Source organism: Nyctereutes procyonoides, unplaced genomic scaffold, assembly GCF_905146905.1.
Source record: "Nyctereutes procyonoides isolate TBG_1078 unplaced genomic scaffold, NYPRO_anot_genome, whole genome shotgun sequence".
Classification (NCBI taxonomy): Eukaryota; Metazoa; Chordata; class Mammalia; order Carnivora; family Canidae; genus Nyctereutes; species Nyctereutes procyonoides.
This window is the reverse complement of record NW_026575034.1, coordinates 14,884,462-14,901,829: the sequence shown is the minus strand read 5'-3', so window position 1 is coordinate 14,901,829 and position 17,368 is coordinate 14,884,462. Positions and strand designations below refer to the sequence as shown.

Sequence of the window (17,368 nt, the reverse complement as noted above, 5' to 3'; positions counted from 1 at the left end):
CTGGGTGAGTGAGACAGATGCCCCAAACAGAAAGTAGGATAAAAGGGGGGGGGGGGGACCCACCTGTGACACTTACCACCCAGAGCCAGCCATGCTGTGGATTAGCATTCTGTGGATTTCCTTCATATGAGTTGATTTTTATTTTACAAAGTTGTGATCATCCTCTTTGTATATTTTATTGTGCTTTCTTCATGTAAGGCATAAGCCTTTCCTATTAAATAATAATTTTGAATGTCTGTTTAATGTTCTGTTCAGAGCGAGCTTAACAATTCCTTATCTTTAGTTTCTCTTATTTTCCCCACTAAGATAACTGTGACAGACAGTTTGCTAAGTTATCTTAGCAAAATTCTTCCTCAGTATTCCAGATTATGTCCCTAAATTACATTAGGAGCAAAGGTAGTTTTAAGGCTTTTTTCATAGATGTTATCAAATTGTTGGCTCACAGGGTTGAATCAGAGTATCAGTGTGCTCCCCCAACAGCAACGTGTGCTCTTGGGAACAGAAGGAATATTGCTGTTTTACGTTGCATCGACTTAACTACCAGTGAGGAGGAACCTTTTCTCATCTTGTCAGATCATTTCTGTTTCTTTTGCAAATGAGCCTTCCAAGTGCTTTGACCATCTTTCTGTTGGTGCGGTGGTGCTGCGTAAGGAGGAGTGTTCGCTTTTCTCCGGTTTAACTGGCAGATGAATGCTGGAGGCATGTGGGTCTGTTTCTGTTTGAGGGAGTAATTGCATTCAGATTGCATTGAAAATGATGTGAATGAGAAATTATAATGGTAATGAGAAATGAATTTATTTATACCTAATTTCGGATTCAGCCAATGGGTGCATTGTGTTTGTTATGTGTCAGATACTATGCCAACTGATTTCATAGGAATGTTCTTTATTGGTCCTCATGACTCTTCTCTCTGGGGACTTTTAGACCCCTTTTACATATAAGAAAACTGAGGTTCACAGAAGTTCAAACTGAAATTCGAACCAGGTGTCCCTACACCTAGGCTGGGTGGGACTCCTTTTTCTAAACCAAGCTGCCTTTTCTATAAAATCCTGTGTCTGTGTTTTTATACGAGTATTTAATCCCACCATTGTGTGTTGGCCCCTGGAATACTATGCCCAGTGTTAAGCGTCTTTTGCAGGAGGATGGAAAGAGACAAGCACACTTCCTGGCAATGACAGGCGATCCTGGGGATTGCCTTTGGGTAAGGATAGACTGAAAGCATTGGGCCCTTCTGCCTGGAAAGAAGAAAGTTGGAAGAGAGACGTAGACATGAAGGAAGCTTAAAATCGTCAAGGGTAAATGTAGGTTCATCCAGTATTTTCCTAAATGCTTGAATGTAGATGCCATCAGAAATGACAAAGGAAGATTTTTAGGGCGGAGGGTCGCGTAATGCATTTCAAATCTTGTTACTCTGTACATCTCAAAAGTTGAAGTTTAAATGATTCAGACACTTTGTGGACGAAGGAATGATTCGTAGACAATGAGTCAGAGAATGAATGATCCAGAGAGGCAGTGTAGTTGGAGAGAAGACTCTTAAGGCTGAGATCATGGGTGGAGGACCAGAATGCCTCCCCCAGCAGAGAAGAACATTATAGGTGCCCACGCAGGGTGGGCTAGGCCTTGAGGGGCAGGGCAGGAGGGATGAGTCCATGGACACCCTAGTAGATGACTCTTCATGAGATAAAGCAGGGACTCACGGAACTGCTTTACATCCTCATCTTTAATGTTTGAGGACGCACTGTGGATTTGCACAAGATGAGTCATTTCACCTCCTTTATACCTCTGCCATATCATCAATCTGGTTGAGAAGATATTTCCTTCTTTCTCTTCAGAGGAATTTTGGAACCTATGGGATTTTGAAAACCTTCTGACATGCAACTTATCCCTATGAATCCTAACAATAGAGGTGTTCGGTGTTAATATGGGACTTTCTATAGTGAAATAGATCACATTCAAGAGGAATGTGTGACAGATGGGTTCCACCGTGGAGGGACGCTTGGAACAATGGATTGTCTTTGGATAATGTCGAATGTGGTCAACGCTACGTGGCACTGAAGGCCTTTGATTCTTTAAGGGGAGAATAGACTTTACTGTTTGATTATGTAATGGTGATCAGAATAGACTCTGGGATGTAATTCCACATACATCCGGATTAGTTTTCTTCTTTCTGATTAAGAAGAATTTTGGATTTAAATCCTGCTGGAAGCAAAGTCAAGGGCCTGTTTTATGCATTTACTAAATGTTAATGATTGAGATGCACTCAAGAGAGAAAATTCAACATTTGAGTAAAAAGTCGATACAAAACAGAGGTTTATTATAGGGTGGATCTCAAATGAATACTGCCTCAGAGTTGGAGGCCTCAGTTCTTCCCCGCTGTAAACGCGATGAGTGGTGTGGCCATAGGCATGTCTTTTGACTTCTCCTTGCTTTAATTTTCTTGCCTGCAAGAAAGTTGAAATTATTAGATGAAATTATCCCTCAAGTGCCTTCTAGAGCCAGACATTTCTGATTCTCTTTTATTAAAGTCTCTAAGACAGTTCTTCTAAAGAGTGTCCAGGCAATATGGTTACAAATATTCTCATTGTTTTTTGTTGGTTTTAGTGATAATATTTTGTAATTAAGAGGCTTGGGTAGATGAGAAACCACACACATGGCATAAAAGGGTTTCTCAGCAGAAACTGTGTGGCTCAAAGTGGAGAAACAGGCTTATAAATTTCTCTTGACAGAAAACATGTTACCACACAAGGATATCATGAAAGACATCTGAACAAGCGTTAATTTTTCAGAGACTTGGGAAAACTCCCGAATAAGATATTCTTTTTCTAAAATAATATTTTCCTTCCAACTTATTTATTAAAACAACAACAACAACAACAACTTTTTGAGATCCTCAGCTTCAGAAGGAAGTATGATACACACTCTGTGTATATTGCTGGTGCGTTCATTCAGTAACTATTAATTGATCATCTTGCAAGATGCTGGGCAATATCCTGGGGCTGGGATGGAGGAGTGATGGGAAAAAGCTCCTGGCCCCCTCGTACCCTGGACACTACTAGAGAAGACGGTTTTGAAATAAATAATGAGTGTTGGCAGTGGTTACGAGAGCAGGAGAGCAGAAGGAGCATGAGCAGGGAATCCCCAGGTGCGGGTCATGAAAGGCTTTATTGAAAGATGGATAGAAGGGCGCCTGGGTGGCTCAGTTGGTTAAGTGTCTGCCTTTGTCTCAAGTCATGATCCCAGGTTCCTGGGATCGAGCCCCACTTCCCTGCTCCTGCTCTCTCTCTCTCTCTCTCTCTCTCTCTCTCTCTCTCTCTTTTGCGTGCATGCTCTCTCTCTAATAAATTAAATCTTAAAAAAAGGAAATATGATAGCAGTCTGCAGGTGGCTGCATGAGCTGGCATTCTAGGTGCAGAGGACTGCATTGATAGAAAGTTCAGGGATAGAAGGAGGCCTTCAAGGCTGCGGGAGAAGCCTTCATATCTTAATTAAGAAGATCACTCTGGTGGTAGCCCTAACGAAAGGTGGGGGGGATGAAATGCAGGATCAGCAAGCAGTTGGGAGGCTACTTCCTAAGCCTGGGAAGGAAATGGTGAGGCCTCAGAAAAGGCAGGGGAGGGTTAGAGGTGTGGATGAGCCTGAAGGGCAGATGTTTCTGCAATTGTATGTTTGCATATGGATTATGTGAAGATGGAGAGCCAGGAGAGGAAGTCGTGGGTGACTGTGGGGTTTCTAACTTGTGGGAGTTGGTTGTATCACCCCTGGGAAACTCACTGGCAAGGTGTCACTCAGATGTGACATCTCTAGCTGACTTGGGAACCTGCTGCCCCTTTGATGAAACTTTAGAAGCTGTGACTAAAATTGAGGGTGGTTAGCTAGTAGTGTGCTGACAGATATTTTCTTTTATTCTATTTATTTTTACTGACAGAGATTTTAAAACACATGTGCATGCACACACAAACTCCCTTGTGCACACACACACATGCCCACACGTGTGTTGATTAAAATTTTCACTGATTTAAAGCATTTGTAGCACACAATCTACAACTACTAATAAAAATACAGTGCCTTTTTTTTTTTTAAGTTTTTGATAAATTCCAGGTAGCCAATTGGTGCTCACAGAATATTTTCAGTATCATCTCTTACGTTCTCAGCCAGACCGATGGCTGTGGGCAGAGAGTGCAGTCACCCGGCACTCCCCTGTCTCTGCTCAGGTCTGGGAAAGTAGGCCTTGCTGCCTCACGTCCTGCTTGACCGGAGGGCTTGCTGGATTTAGGCCTGCTTTGTCAACATTCTCTCCCAGGCCACACCCGTTCAGTAACTGCTCTTGGGTTTTGTTTCCTTTCATTCCCTCCACTTCCTAGGTCAGCAACCAGAGTCCCACATACGAGACCATGGGAGTCCTGTAACTTCCACAGGGGCCCTTGATCCTCGGAACCCCACTTGTGAACCAGTGTCTCAAACAGAACTCCCCCCACGGCTCTCTGATGGTGGGCCGCACGTAGAAGCACAACAGCTTTTGCCTGTGAGCCTGTTCATCGTAGCATTGAGGAGATGTAATTTCACATGTCCCGTGACACATACTCCTAGCTCTCATCCTACTTGACCTTTCTCCAGTATTTTAAGTGGGTGGCTTTGGAAGCTCTTTTAGAAGCTTTATCTGACCTTGCCTTTAACCGTGATATTACTTGACCGAGAATATTTCTTTTTTTCTATTTCTCAGCCTCCTCTGTTGATTCCTCTCCCTCTGTTTAACCCTCTGCTCTCCCCAGCTCCATCTTCCCTCTGCATTCTGCCTGGGGGTGATTCGTTATCAGTGACTCCTGTTCAGCCTGAATCTCTTACTCCCCAGCCTTGCCTATCCAGCTGCTTGTTGGATGGCTCCGCATAGACATCCTCTTGTGCCCTCAAATTCAAATGCCCAAACGAAACTGGTTGCCTCCCCCGCTCCAGTGTCCTGTTTTTCCTGTATTCTTTGTTTCCAAGAGGCAGTATCATCTGGGAGCCAAGACCGCACTCTGTGCCATCAGAGCCTGTCCCTTCGTTCTGTCTCAGGCATGTCAAGAAGACCCGGTTAGTGCCACCCCTTGATCCAGGCCCCTCTCTTCCTCAGAGCTGCTTCCCAAATTCAGGCTTTCTTCACCTCCTCCGGACTGTTGCTCTGTTCCCCTGGCTTCCCTCGCTGCCTCCAGGTAGCTCCCTCCATCTCGTCTTCATTCCAGAGTGAGATCTCTCTGGAGCGAGGAGTGAGAGAGGAGTGAGATCTCCATTCCGGACCCAGCCCAGGTAGGATGTTTAAAGCACTCTCCTTGACCACCTGGTGATGGCACTTTGCATCTGCAGTCTGAACTCTCAGCACGGGGCCCTCTCACTGCAGCCAACTTAGCTCAGCTTCTGCTGTCCTCCTAGCTACTCACTTCATAAACCAAGCTAAGTAAATACTCCCAATTGCTCACTCACACTGAAAGGTCTATAATTAAATTGCAGAGGAAGGTCAATCAAAATTCATATAATGGGGTTGATTGTTTCTGAGTAATAGTCTCTTCTCTCTCAACTTCTACCGACTTATATTTTCATGGCAAAATAACCATCTCTTGGCTCCAGATGCCTGGGTCTAGGCTGAGATGATGTCATTGTGACTCCCCTCTGTGTGTTCTTCATGTAGTTTGGGAGTGCCATGTCCGTTAGGCATACCCAGCCCCCAGCCACATCTCCTCTCAAGGATGGAGGATGGGGGGGTGGTATTCGCATCAGAAGCTTCTCATTTTTCTCTGAGCTAGAAAACCTTCTGCTGAGACTTCGTGTTAGGGGAGATCATACATACATGGTGACTCCCTGTTTGCGACTACACGAGAGGAACAAAATTGGATTATGCGCAGCTTTCAGAGTTGGGGTGGACATTGGGTTGCTCCCCTCCCTGGATAGCTTTCGCAGGGAGAGTGGTACTGGAAATTTACCCGCCCTGTCCTTCAGCTGGTTTGTTGCTGAGCCAGACCTGTCTGAAAGTTGAAATGGAATACTGGAATACTTTTTCTCTTCTCAGGTTATCAGTGCTGGCTGTCAGGAATTTGTTACTGTCTCCTAACACCTTTTAGCTTGAGAACCTGCTAAAGGCAGTCCAGGTGTGGGAAGTTACATTAGTATGTGGATGCCAGAGAGGGACTTCAATCTAGACTATTCATATGTGAAAGGGAAAAAACAGAATTAAGAAGGAAAACCCGGGTAGCCCTGGTGGTGCAGCAGTTTGGTGCCGCCTGCAGCCCGGGGTGTGATCCTGGAGACCCGGGATCGAGTCCCACATCGGGCTACCTGCATGGAGCCTGCTTCTCCCTCTGCCTGTGTCTCTGCCTCTCTCTCACTCTCTCTGAATGAATAAATAAATCTTTTTTTTTAAACCTTTTTTTTAAATTTTTATTTATTTATGATAGTCACAGAGAGAGAGAGAGAGGCAGAGACACAGGCAGAGGGAGAAGCAGGCTCCATGCACCGGAGCCTGACGTGGGATTCGATCCTGGGTCTCCAGGATCGCGCCCTGGGCCAAAGGCAGGCGCCAAACCGCTGCGCCACCCAGGGATCCCATAAATAAATAAATCTTAAAAAAAAAAAAATTAAAAAAAAAAGAAGGAAAACCCTCAAAAATGTATATAACCACCATGGATCTGCCTCCCCCATCCACCCACCCAACTGCATCTCTTATACAGCCTTATGTAGATAGATTCTAAGTTCTGCAGGTGCAGAAGTGCTACTTTTTGTCCTCTTTTGGTCCTCTTAGCTGTCTACCTCCAAGTCACCCAAAATGGGTGCTCAGAAACTATTGGCTTTAGAGAGTGTCTCTTTGCTCTTAGCACAGCTCTTAAGATAGCGGGGATGGGTGCTGGTTAAGAAGTGTGTTCCCAACCTTAGCATACAGACTGTACGTTTTCTCTTTAATCACTTTTCCCCAAGGGAAACTCTACGGTGAATGTTAGCTTTGCGTTGTTTTTGGAAGGATTGGTTTCTCATTTTCTTGGGCTTTTCCAAGAATCCTCAATGCCCAGCACCCCACCCCCGACCTATTCTGCTCTCACAGTAGCTGTCCTTGTACTACCTACGTGCATTTGCTGGGAAGTATGCCAACTCTATTTGGTTGGGACCTTGGGGATGCTCCTCTTACGGTGCTCAGAGGGAAGCAGAAAGTGGAGGACAGAAGGATACCAGAGCTTTCTCATGTTCTCTGACTGCTTGTGTTTGGAAGGGATATGAAAGGAGCTGGATCTCATCATTGTGGCATCATAGCATTACAGGGTGTACTAGACCTTCGGGCAAACCAAGGCTCCAAAAGGTCAATAACTTTCCCCCAAATCAGTGACTAGTTAATGGCAGAGTTCTAGAGTCTACTTATCCAGAGTGTGGAAAAGGATCTGGAAAGCTCTCATTGGAAAATGTGTCATAACCTCATGAAGGTAGAAGCCTCAAGGTTACAGATGTTAAAGAAATATGGTCAGTTATCCCCCCCGGTGCTGAATTCTGGCGAGCAAGCGGATTCTGAATTCCTCAAATCATTTCTACAGAGCAAAAAAAAAAAAAAAAAAAAAAAGTCGGACTAATGTTAATCATGGGAGCCTATTATAATGATATATAACTTGTCATAACACATTATAATATTACAGCAAATACATTTAACCCACAGAGCCTTCTCAGGGGGGCCTTAACTCCGTTTAAAATCATGTTGCAAGCCTCGATAGCGAGATGCAGCCGCAGAGTTCTCTGATGCCTGCCATCCCACTATCGAACCGAGCCAGGGTTAACGAGAATCCTTTCTGAAAACCCCTGCGCCATTTCCCGAGGCTTTAAAAGTCTGTTTGGTTTTGTCAAGCACCTCGAAACGGGAAGTCGGGATCGCGATCGGAGGAAAAACCTTTGGCGGTTATGCACTAAAGCTTGCCCCAGAGTTGGAGTCTCGGTTGTCATGGAAACCGCACTGCTACCTCATTTATTAATGGAGGCTTGCTGAACTTCCGGAGGTACTCTTGCCCTGTCCTGTAAATTCATCCTAGAAAAATGCAGGTTGACTTTTCAGCTGTTTCTACTGTCATTTCTCAGGCATTCGTCCCCACATCCTCACGAGCTCCAGAAAATTGGCCGCATGCAGTTTCAGAACAGTGATTTTTTTTTTTAATCTGGCGAGCGTGTGTGAAGGCCGTTCCCTTTCTTTCATGCTTAGATCGTGTTTATGCCTGCCTGCCTTGTTCAATAACTGAATTTTTTTTTGTTTTTATTATGCCGCCGTTCAGAATTATGTGGATCTAAAATAAGGGAAGAGGGAATGGAAAAAATCAGTAATGAGAGACATTGAAAACCTTGATAGTGGCTTTAGGAGCGTTAGGTGTCTCTGAGCCTTCCCTAACTTTTAAAATTCTAAACTTTGCCTTTTATCTGAAATGAAAGGTTTCTTTCTTCTCACTTCAGTAAAGCACTTTCCGAAAAGGTCTCAGACAAATGATTTTAAAGTCTAATTTCACTAAACTAACTCTCTCCTGCCAGGCATATATGTATGAACAGTATTGGAAGTTGCCTCCAGAATATTTTTTTTTTTTTTTTTTTTTTGGAGGGAGGGCTAATTGTTTATCTGGGAGGATGCAAATGGTGGTTTTAAGCCTTTAAGTCATTCATCATGCCTGGCAGCCTCTATTGTCTCATTGTTGAGTCTGAGCCAAGTGAGACTCTTTCTTGGTCTTGGGAGAGAGGTACATGGATCTGGTTCCAACAAATCTGTGTTCTTGGGGAGTCTGAGCCCTGCCCTAAAAGAAGGTAATAATGTAGGCGGGCCCCTAGGTCCCCTCCAATTGGGAAAATGGGTCCCCATTTTCTTATGTCCCATAAAGATTAGGAAGTCACTCTGTGTTCAAAGTAGAAGTGACGGGACTTGTTTCCCCTCAGTTCTTCCGTCGTCCTTGCATTACTGTTAGTTTTTAAGTGCATTTTTGTGGATGTAATAAAATATTGTTTACAGTCAGCTACAAAGTAAGTAATTATAGTCTGGCAAATGAAATTCAATATAGCTTTGTCGTGGTTTTTTGAATTTTAATTAAACCAGTCTTAGAGTAAATTATAAATGCCGCTGCTTTTGTTGTGACAAGTGACATTGACAAAATATTAATCTAATGGCTAGTTATTCACAGAAGCTAAGTGTCTTCTCTAGTCTGCAGGCTTTGGGTGTTTGTTTTTGTTTTAATTTTCAGTTTATGCTTTAAAAAAATCCGGAGAAAAGAATAAAGTTTTCAAACCACATGAAATAAGAACTCCATGTATGGAATATTCCATCACTGATATCTTGCCAGCCACAATTGCGAATGTCTCATTTATGGCACTGAAAACTTTTTTTTTTTTTTTAAACCAGATGTCTCTGTGGTCACTTTTTTGGTATCGTTAAAGCTGGGATGAATAACCACCTGTTGACTACAAAGCCTAATATTAAAGGAATAATCAGCCCATGTTCCTGTTAGATCATTTCCCTCTTTCTTTCTTTCTTTCTTTCTTTCTTTCTTTCTTTCTTTCTTTCTTTCTTTCTTTCTTTCTTTCTTTCTTCTTTCTTTCTTTCTTTCTTTCTTTCTTTCTTTCTTTCTTTCTTCTTTCTTTCTCTCTCTCTCTCTTTTTCTCTCATTCTTTTTTTATGTAAATTACCTTGTGGTATTCCTTAAAAATGGCATTTTGTTGGTTGTATGTCCCTTTAATAGCTAAATTATCCACATTACTTTCTGTGGAGATTCTTTTAACTTGAATTTATGTAATTATCTGTAAAGGACACATGTATTTTGAATGTGTAAAATTTTTCTGTCATTTTTTTGTGCTTCCCTCCATCATGGCTCAAAGCTTTTCTTTGTTTTAACATTCTGATGTTTAAAAATGAATGTGAAGATTTTAATTACAAAGTCTTTACATTAGTGCAGTAGTTTTTAATATGATGAACTTCAATCCAAGATTAAAATCTTCACATGTTGTTTATCTCCTTCTACCCTTCAAAGCTGACTTAGATCCCAAAGGTTAGAGTAAAATCAATTTCATCCCACAGTTTTTCCTTCAGTATGCTAGAAATTCCCATTTGAAGAGTAGAGCCAATTACTCCAGTGTGTGTGTGTATATTGGGGGGTGGATGGTAAAATCACATTGGGTCAGTTTCCAAATATGATTGCAGCTTACCCAGGGATTAAATTGTCCCCGCCGCCACCAACAACAACAACCACTGTCATTAGATCGTGGGGGGCAAGGGTAGAGAAGGTGCGAGACGCTTGGTTGTAGACATCCAAATATGACAGCAGAATAATCTCTGCAACAATATGGCAATGGAGCATTTGCTGACTTTAGAGTGCCAGATCAACCCCAATATTTTTTCAGGGATGCTAAACCTCTTGTAACTGCTAAATTGGATTTGTCACTGAATGAAGTATCAGCTGCTGTTGGACAAGGCCATAAAAGCCAGCCGGCTGGCCCTTTGTAGGCAGGGCTTACCCAACGATTGATATGTTTTAGCACTTTTGGGATTATTGTGATTAAGAGGAAACCATTCTGAATGAGAGAGAAAAGGGGGTAAGGATGCACAGCCCACAGCTGGTGAGCAGCATGTGTTTGCTGCTGAGGAAGTCACCATTATGGCTTTCTCTGGGTTCCTGCCCTGATTGATGGGTATGAAATCTTTATACGAAGAGGCAGTGTCCTTATTTCCTCCAGTTGCAACTGGCATTTGGAAATGTGGACTTGAGAATTCCTAATGCTTTTAAAGCACTCACAAGCATGCTCACACACCCACAGTGCCTACCTGCGTTAGTCTTCACACACTCGAGTTAATTAAGTGAAGGTGTAGAGGTTTCAGGAGTAACAACAGAGTGTCCACTCTCATTTCCCAGACCCAGAGCTCTCTGACAGCCATTAGAAATAGACCTCCGTGTGGTTTGGGCCTGAGTCATTTGTATGTGTGTGACGCTACGTGGACACTGCACAGCCAATGGATTTGCAAACTCGAGTACCTGGCCTAGGGCTTGTTAAGTTCCGGAACCTTACTGTTCTTTCTACAACAGGTTTGTTTTCAAGAACTTCCTTCTCCCGAGAGCAGTAGAGCTTTCGCACGGGTCTTGCACTGGCCAAGGCAAGCAAGCCCCTGTGAGGGGCAGCTTGTTGGGTCGATTGGAGTTTGAAGCTGCCCAGTACTTGCAAATGCACATGGAATTGGTCGCCTCTTGGGCCATCCCAGGGAGACTGTGCCCGGTTCATGCTCAGAGTTTGCTCAGCATACCGCACAGGAAAGAGGCCGGCTTGCCAGGTCCTGCAGAGCGTCTTTCCAAGCCTGTGAAAAGCACGAATCATCCAGCAGCAGAGCATGCTTACAGCTGGCCCTTTGCTAGCTTTGATCTGCGAATCAGGCCGCTCCATGAATGCCCTTATTGTCATGTTATGTGTACACAGTGTGTGAATTATTGAAAATAGGGAGGCCTGAGCCTCATCTGGTAGAGATTACAGTGCAGGCATGCTGGGCGAAGGTCTGTAATTGAAAATCCCCAGATGCTGTTTATTTGGCCTTTGTCACATGACCTGCTGCAGGAAGATTGTCTGAACAAAATGTTGCCTGCATGGAGAGTGGAGCCCACCCTCCCCCACCCCCGGAGTCTCCACAGGCTCAGTCTGTACACAGCTTAAACACCTGCCCAGAGGATTTTTAAAGGCTTAAAATAGATTCGCTCATAGCATTTAAATAGAGGGCATCTTGCTTGTTGGTTTAAACTGCTTAAGCGGTTGTTGACTTGTGGAACCTTCTATCCACACAAGGGTTTGCTGGATAATTTCACTCTGAGATATCTTTGCAAAGCAACCTTCAGGGCTAGAGCCATGTAAGGATAAGTAGTTTGGGCTTTGCCTTTTCCTTAAAAAAGAAAAAAAAAATCAAACTTTTGTGTGGTGAATGAGCTTGCAGATGAAGCCACGTTGACTGTATGTATCCCTTGTCTTTAAAAATACTGTGGCTCCTCAAAATATGGTTAGCTAGCTCATCTGCGTTTTATCCAATTCATCCTTAACCTGTTCTACCTATGAAGAAGTTGAGATGTCTCTTAGAACATGTGTTTTTCTCTACTAGATGCTGAATGTTATCCTCCAGGCAGGTGGTGGATTGAGGCAGGATGGTAATTCTGAAATTGGTGAAGATCACAAGAATTAAAAACACTGTAATTTTGAAGAAGGAAGGGCTTTGAGTTTTCCATGTTCTTGCCGTTAGGGAATAAAAGAACCACTCCCCCTTCCTTCGCCCCACCCCGTGTCTCGGTGGTGATTAGGGGTGCCTTGTACATTTCCTGGAGCTTAGGAAGAGGAGAGGTTCCTGGCTTGTTGGCATTCCCTAAGCATTCCCCTGGACTGTGGGTTCCTAGCAGCCAGGAGCCCTGTCGTGTTCATCTTTATCTCCCGGATATCTGCCCGCACAGTGATTTCTCTGGCCTGCCAGTTCTATCTTCCTCCCTCTCTTCCTGCCTCTTCAAAGAAAACATCTAGTCACTACCTCCTGTGTGCCGTGATGTCAGTTCTTCAAATATTTTCCCTTTCAAGAGGTGGCTAAGATCAGCAGTGGTGTCACCGTTAAGTAGCACCTTCTCCGTCCTGTGCCAGGAGGTTTTTTTTTGGGGGGGGGGCTAGGAGCTTGGGAGTAGGAGGTATCTGCTGCCTTTAAGAAGCCCATAATTTGTCAAAGAAAGTGTGTGAGAACACCCACAGGAAGAGTGCGGCATGGCAAGCTCTGTGCTAGACCTATGCACCAAGTCTGATGAGCTGGAGGGGCAGGCCACGCTAGCTGGCGGGGACCTGGAAAGTACCATTTGACCCGGCTTTTGGCATCTCAGAAGTAAGTGTTCAGCAGATGTGGGCCAGGATCCTGAGGGCACCGGTGGAGAGCGAGGGGTTGGTCACGCGAAAACAATAGAATCCAACACGATACGATGGTATGTGTGGGGTGTGAGAGGGGAACAAAGGCACAGACACACACTCAAAAATGGGTTTGTGTGTATAATATTTAAATTTTTTATAGGGAGGATGCGTTGCATATGTATCACCTGGGTAATTTGAAATTTCGAAAGGAGAATAAAAAGGCGTTGACTATCCTGGGTGTGAAACTCAGCTGAGAGAGACGATCTGGTTTGCTTGATCACGATCTCAAATAGCCCAGTGCAAAGGCCGCGGTTTCCTCCTTAATGATTGGCCTGTATGTCCTTGCCTTTGGCCGCTCGCCGTTTTGAGACCACTCGAATGTGGCCAGGAGCAGCTGGGTGAGTGACAGGGAGCCTGACAACCGTGGGAGGAAACATCTCTGGATATTCACTCATTCATTCATTTATTCATTTATTTCCCTCAGACTATTCTTTACTGGCTTCTCTCATCCTCATAGTACCCTGCTTTTATCATGTGGCTTCTTGCCTCAGTTTCCTTCCTGTACCCTAAGCACCTCGAGGGCAGAGACCTGTTATTCCAGCGTGTCTCCTATCGTGCAGTGCCTTGTACGACGGGTGTTGTTGAACAGCCAAGAGGAGCGCCCTGGGGCCAGATGATGAAGGCCTCAAATGCAGAAATTGGAGGTGAATTCGATCCCGTGTTGCAGGTGGTGAATGGAGAACATAAAGCCTCTCTGCGGTGCGGTCTGCTTGCTGGTTGGGTTGTGCTCCCCTCCTAGATCTTGTTCTCACTGAGCACTTAGTAATGACCTTGCGAGGAGTATACCGTACTGTGGTGTGGAGGCCGTCTTCAGAGCCGTCGGTCTGAAGTTAAGGCATGATGAGCTTGGGAGTCAAAGCCGGGTTGGAATCCCAACTCCGCCACTTACCAGTTTGGTAACTGGGGTCTCTTCGAGTTTCAGCCCCCCAGTCAACATTCATAAGCTGCAATGAGGGGGATGTGGAGGCGAAGCGTCTGAGCCTACAAGCACAGGGCTTTCCCGGTGCTGATCTATCAGGGGGTAGAGGGGGACTGTCATCCACACCCCCCAACTCACCGCATCCCTGTTTACCACACAGTGAGGTTTTTATTGTGCTTAGTCCTCAGACTTTAATCTCTTTAGTCGGAGTGTACTTTAAAAAATGTCCTTTATGATCATGATTTCCATATTATTTTCACAAGAATTACCAAGTGCCCGGGCATTTAGAATCCTCCTTTTTTTAAAAGCATGTTTCCCCCGCAGTGGCTCATCCTGTGTGAGTATCGTGTTGACCAAATGTGTGGGTAACTCCACCTTTGTCCAGCAACTGCTGCGGGAGCTCCGGGAGCTCTGGCTTTATTCTTCTGGTGAGAGTTGTGTTTTATAGTAAGAACTAAATTCTGGAAATCCAGTGGGGGACATGCTATTTAATGCAATGCCGCCGGCCTATTCATAAAGATAATTTTACGACCTGCCCCGAATTACAAGAATTTTGGCCACACTTAGCCCTTGGCAAAAAACTAATTCCTGCTATCTTACTCAATGAAGAATCTATTCTAAATTAGAAGGTTATTGTAGCGAGTCAGTAGTTTGCATGATGCCCTTTTAATGCGAAGATAATCACAATAAAGGGCTCCTTTTACTCCAAAACAGTTTCTGTGGCCATACCAGTTTTCGAGTTGAGGGTGCTGCAGAGATTGTGAGAACAACATTTTCAGTGCAGCATGGAAAAGCTGTTCAGTTTCAATAACCCTGACAGTAGAAGCATTGTAGGTTTATGTAAGATGCCATGTGGCATGGTGTTCTGACAGAACCCTTGTATACACCGGTTCAAGCAATGAGAGCATATAAACCAAGTGCAGTGGCTTTACATAATAGCTCCGGGACCACTTTAAATCACTTTGAGGTGCCAGAAACTTCATGTGTTCCTGCTAATGCATACAACAGGCCTCCAGGGGGAGGTTCTTTATCTCCATTTCACAGGTGAGGAAATAAACGTCCAGAGAAGTTCAGTAGGTTGCCCAGATTCACACAGCTAATGAGTACGAGCCCAGCTTCCCCCAAAAGCGTGAGGTGTAGGCGGTCATACTCCTGAGTCACAAACAAAAACAAGCCTGTAGCATCACCGCCATTAAAGATTCTCCAGCAAAGACCAACAGTTTTTGGCACTTCGAATGTGTGGATTTCACACTCCTTTAAAGGCCAAATAATTAATAAATAAACAGAGTGTTCTTAGCAAAGTTTTTCATTAACAAGACTCTCCTGAATTGATGTTGAGATTAGCTTTTTTTTTTCTGGACCAGGTCCATGTGACTGTGGCATGTGGAGGTCGGTGGGGGTAGAAAGGGGTGAGGAGGAATGGAGCATGGGTTGGTGTCACTGGTGCCAAGTTAAGAGAGCAGAACGAAGGTCTGGAAAATTGTGCTGCCTGTCACTGAAATAGTCGTTAAGTGTGAAAGGGCTTACGGATCTCAAGTGATACCGTCAGCGCTGTCCACTGTGTAGGATCCTTTCCTAGGTCATCTGTTCTGGGTATAGGAGAGCTCACTCCTTCATTCATTTATTGAAAGCACTTACTGAGGACCTACTTAATAGGTGCCAGACCTACAGGCAGAGAGAACTAGATAGATTCTTTCCATGGAGCAGTCACATTTCTAAATAGAGAATGAATGGTCCCCCAGGTGAGTCATGGTAGTACAGAGCAGAAGGGTGTGTGCTGGGCACACGAGGGTGTGAAGGAGAATATGGCTAGCTCAGTTTGGGTGGCTCCCAGAAGGCTTTAGGGAGGAAGTACTTCAGTTGGGACTTAGAGGGCTGAGGAAGTGTTTGTAGGCAAAGGAGAAAGGAACGAACATTTAAGGACACATGGTCCACTCCGAGGCATAGAGGTACAGAAAACCATGACAGTGACTTGTGAAGCTCCTTGTACTAGAGTAGAGGAGCCCTGTACAGGAACAGGCTATTAGGCCTAGGTACCAGGTGAAGAAGGGTGTGCTTTTCTTATAGTGGCCAGGGACCTAATGATGTAACATAATCAGATGCGGGCATGAAAAGAAAAGGCAAATGCCCAAAAGATAAGCGAAAAGTTCCCTGAGAGCCTTTGGGTAGGGGGTCTATTTAGATTGTTTAGGGAGCCACAGGCATAGGTTCCATTAAATCCCCATGCACACCTTGAGTGTGTGGGATACAAACATGCTGCAGACACAGACCCTACCTTTAAGGAGCTTACGATCTGTTACACAAGGAACTCTTACTAGAGCCACAGGCTGGCACATGCCGAAATCAGGCACGGTGGGCCCAGGGCAGAAGGGTGACTCTCATCTCTGCTTCTTTCCCCGTCAGAGCCAAGCCACACTTAGCAGTTCGTCTGTCCCTCACACCATCTTCTGTTATCAGTTTGCTTTGTCATGTTGCCTTTTCCCAACCACTGGTCTGTGAGGTGAGCTCCAGGCTCCCCAACTCTTCTTCACACGTTCCCTGTCCAATACACGTTTTGGGGTGGGGGGTGGTTCATGGTGGAGATACCCTTTGAGCTGGGCCTGGAAGGATTTTGACTGAGCATCTTAAGGGGCATTGCAACTATGAGCAAAACACTGAAAGCTACACGTGCATTGTGATGGTGCGGTGGATTCGGGTGATGGTGAAGGTGGTGTGTCAGAAGAACAAAAGGTTAGGGCCAGATGGTGGGACAACATTGAATACTACACTAAAACGGTTTGACCTTTAGACTGCGGGCAGCGGGCCGTTGAACGTCTTGAGGCAATAGAGTGGCTAAGCCAGAGCTCTGCTTTGTAGGTAGCTGTGTATAGGATGGACTGGAAAGACCAGCAACCGGAGGCATCAAGTAGTAAGGCTAACTAACTTATTACCCATTGGAGGAGTAGGAAGGTGATTGGCATCTCTTACTGTTTCACAGAGATGAGCCATTAGAAAAACTGACTTCATTCATATTTACTTTCCTTCTAGAAATAATGACAACAAAAAGAATTTATCTCCAGTGAAGGAGGGCTGTATTTCATGTGAAGCATGGGACAGTTTTACTTGCTTGTCTCTCTTTGACCCTTGGAGTCTACGGCAAATGTGTCGTTTGTGAGCTGTCCCGCTAAGATGAAGGAGCGCATGGGGCTTTATGGGGCCATCGCTTGATAATGTTATCAGCTGCCGTTGACTGATCGGAGCTCGGAGAGTCAGGATTTGAGTTATTGCCAGGCGTTTTGAAGGGATGCAAGGAGTAAGTTCCGACTAACCGGAGGTTAACACAGCCTTCCTCTGTGTACTCTTTCCTCCCTGTAAGCCCCTGGGTGAATGCAGACGCAGGTTCCTTTAGGCACTCGCCAGTGTTCACCTCCTGAAGGCCATCAGTCCATTTTGTGAACCTTTAGATCCGGAACACACAGTACCCGCCCCTCACAACCCGGAACAGGCTGTCTGGCCCATTTCTGGTGA

At 44.8% G+C, this 17,368-nt stretch overlaps 1 protein-coding gene across 8 annotated transcripts in view; it reads left to right on the top strand.

The window, feature by feature from the left end:
• Positions 1-17,368, top strand: part of TEAD1 (TEA domain transcription factor 1) — a 268,997-nt gene that overhangs the window by 167,217 nt on the left and 84,412 nt on the right. The window contains exon 1 of one of the 8 annotated variants that reach the window (XM_055317570.1): positions 5,151-5,283. The exons of the other annotated variants lie outside the window; for them this stretch is intronic. The gene's annotated coding sequence lies outside the window, so the exon portion shown is untranslated. Of the gene's footprint in view, positions 1-5,150; positions 5,284-17,368 lie in introns of those variants that run through there. 8 annotated transcript variants of the gene reach the window in all.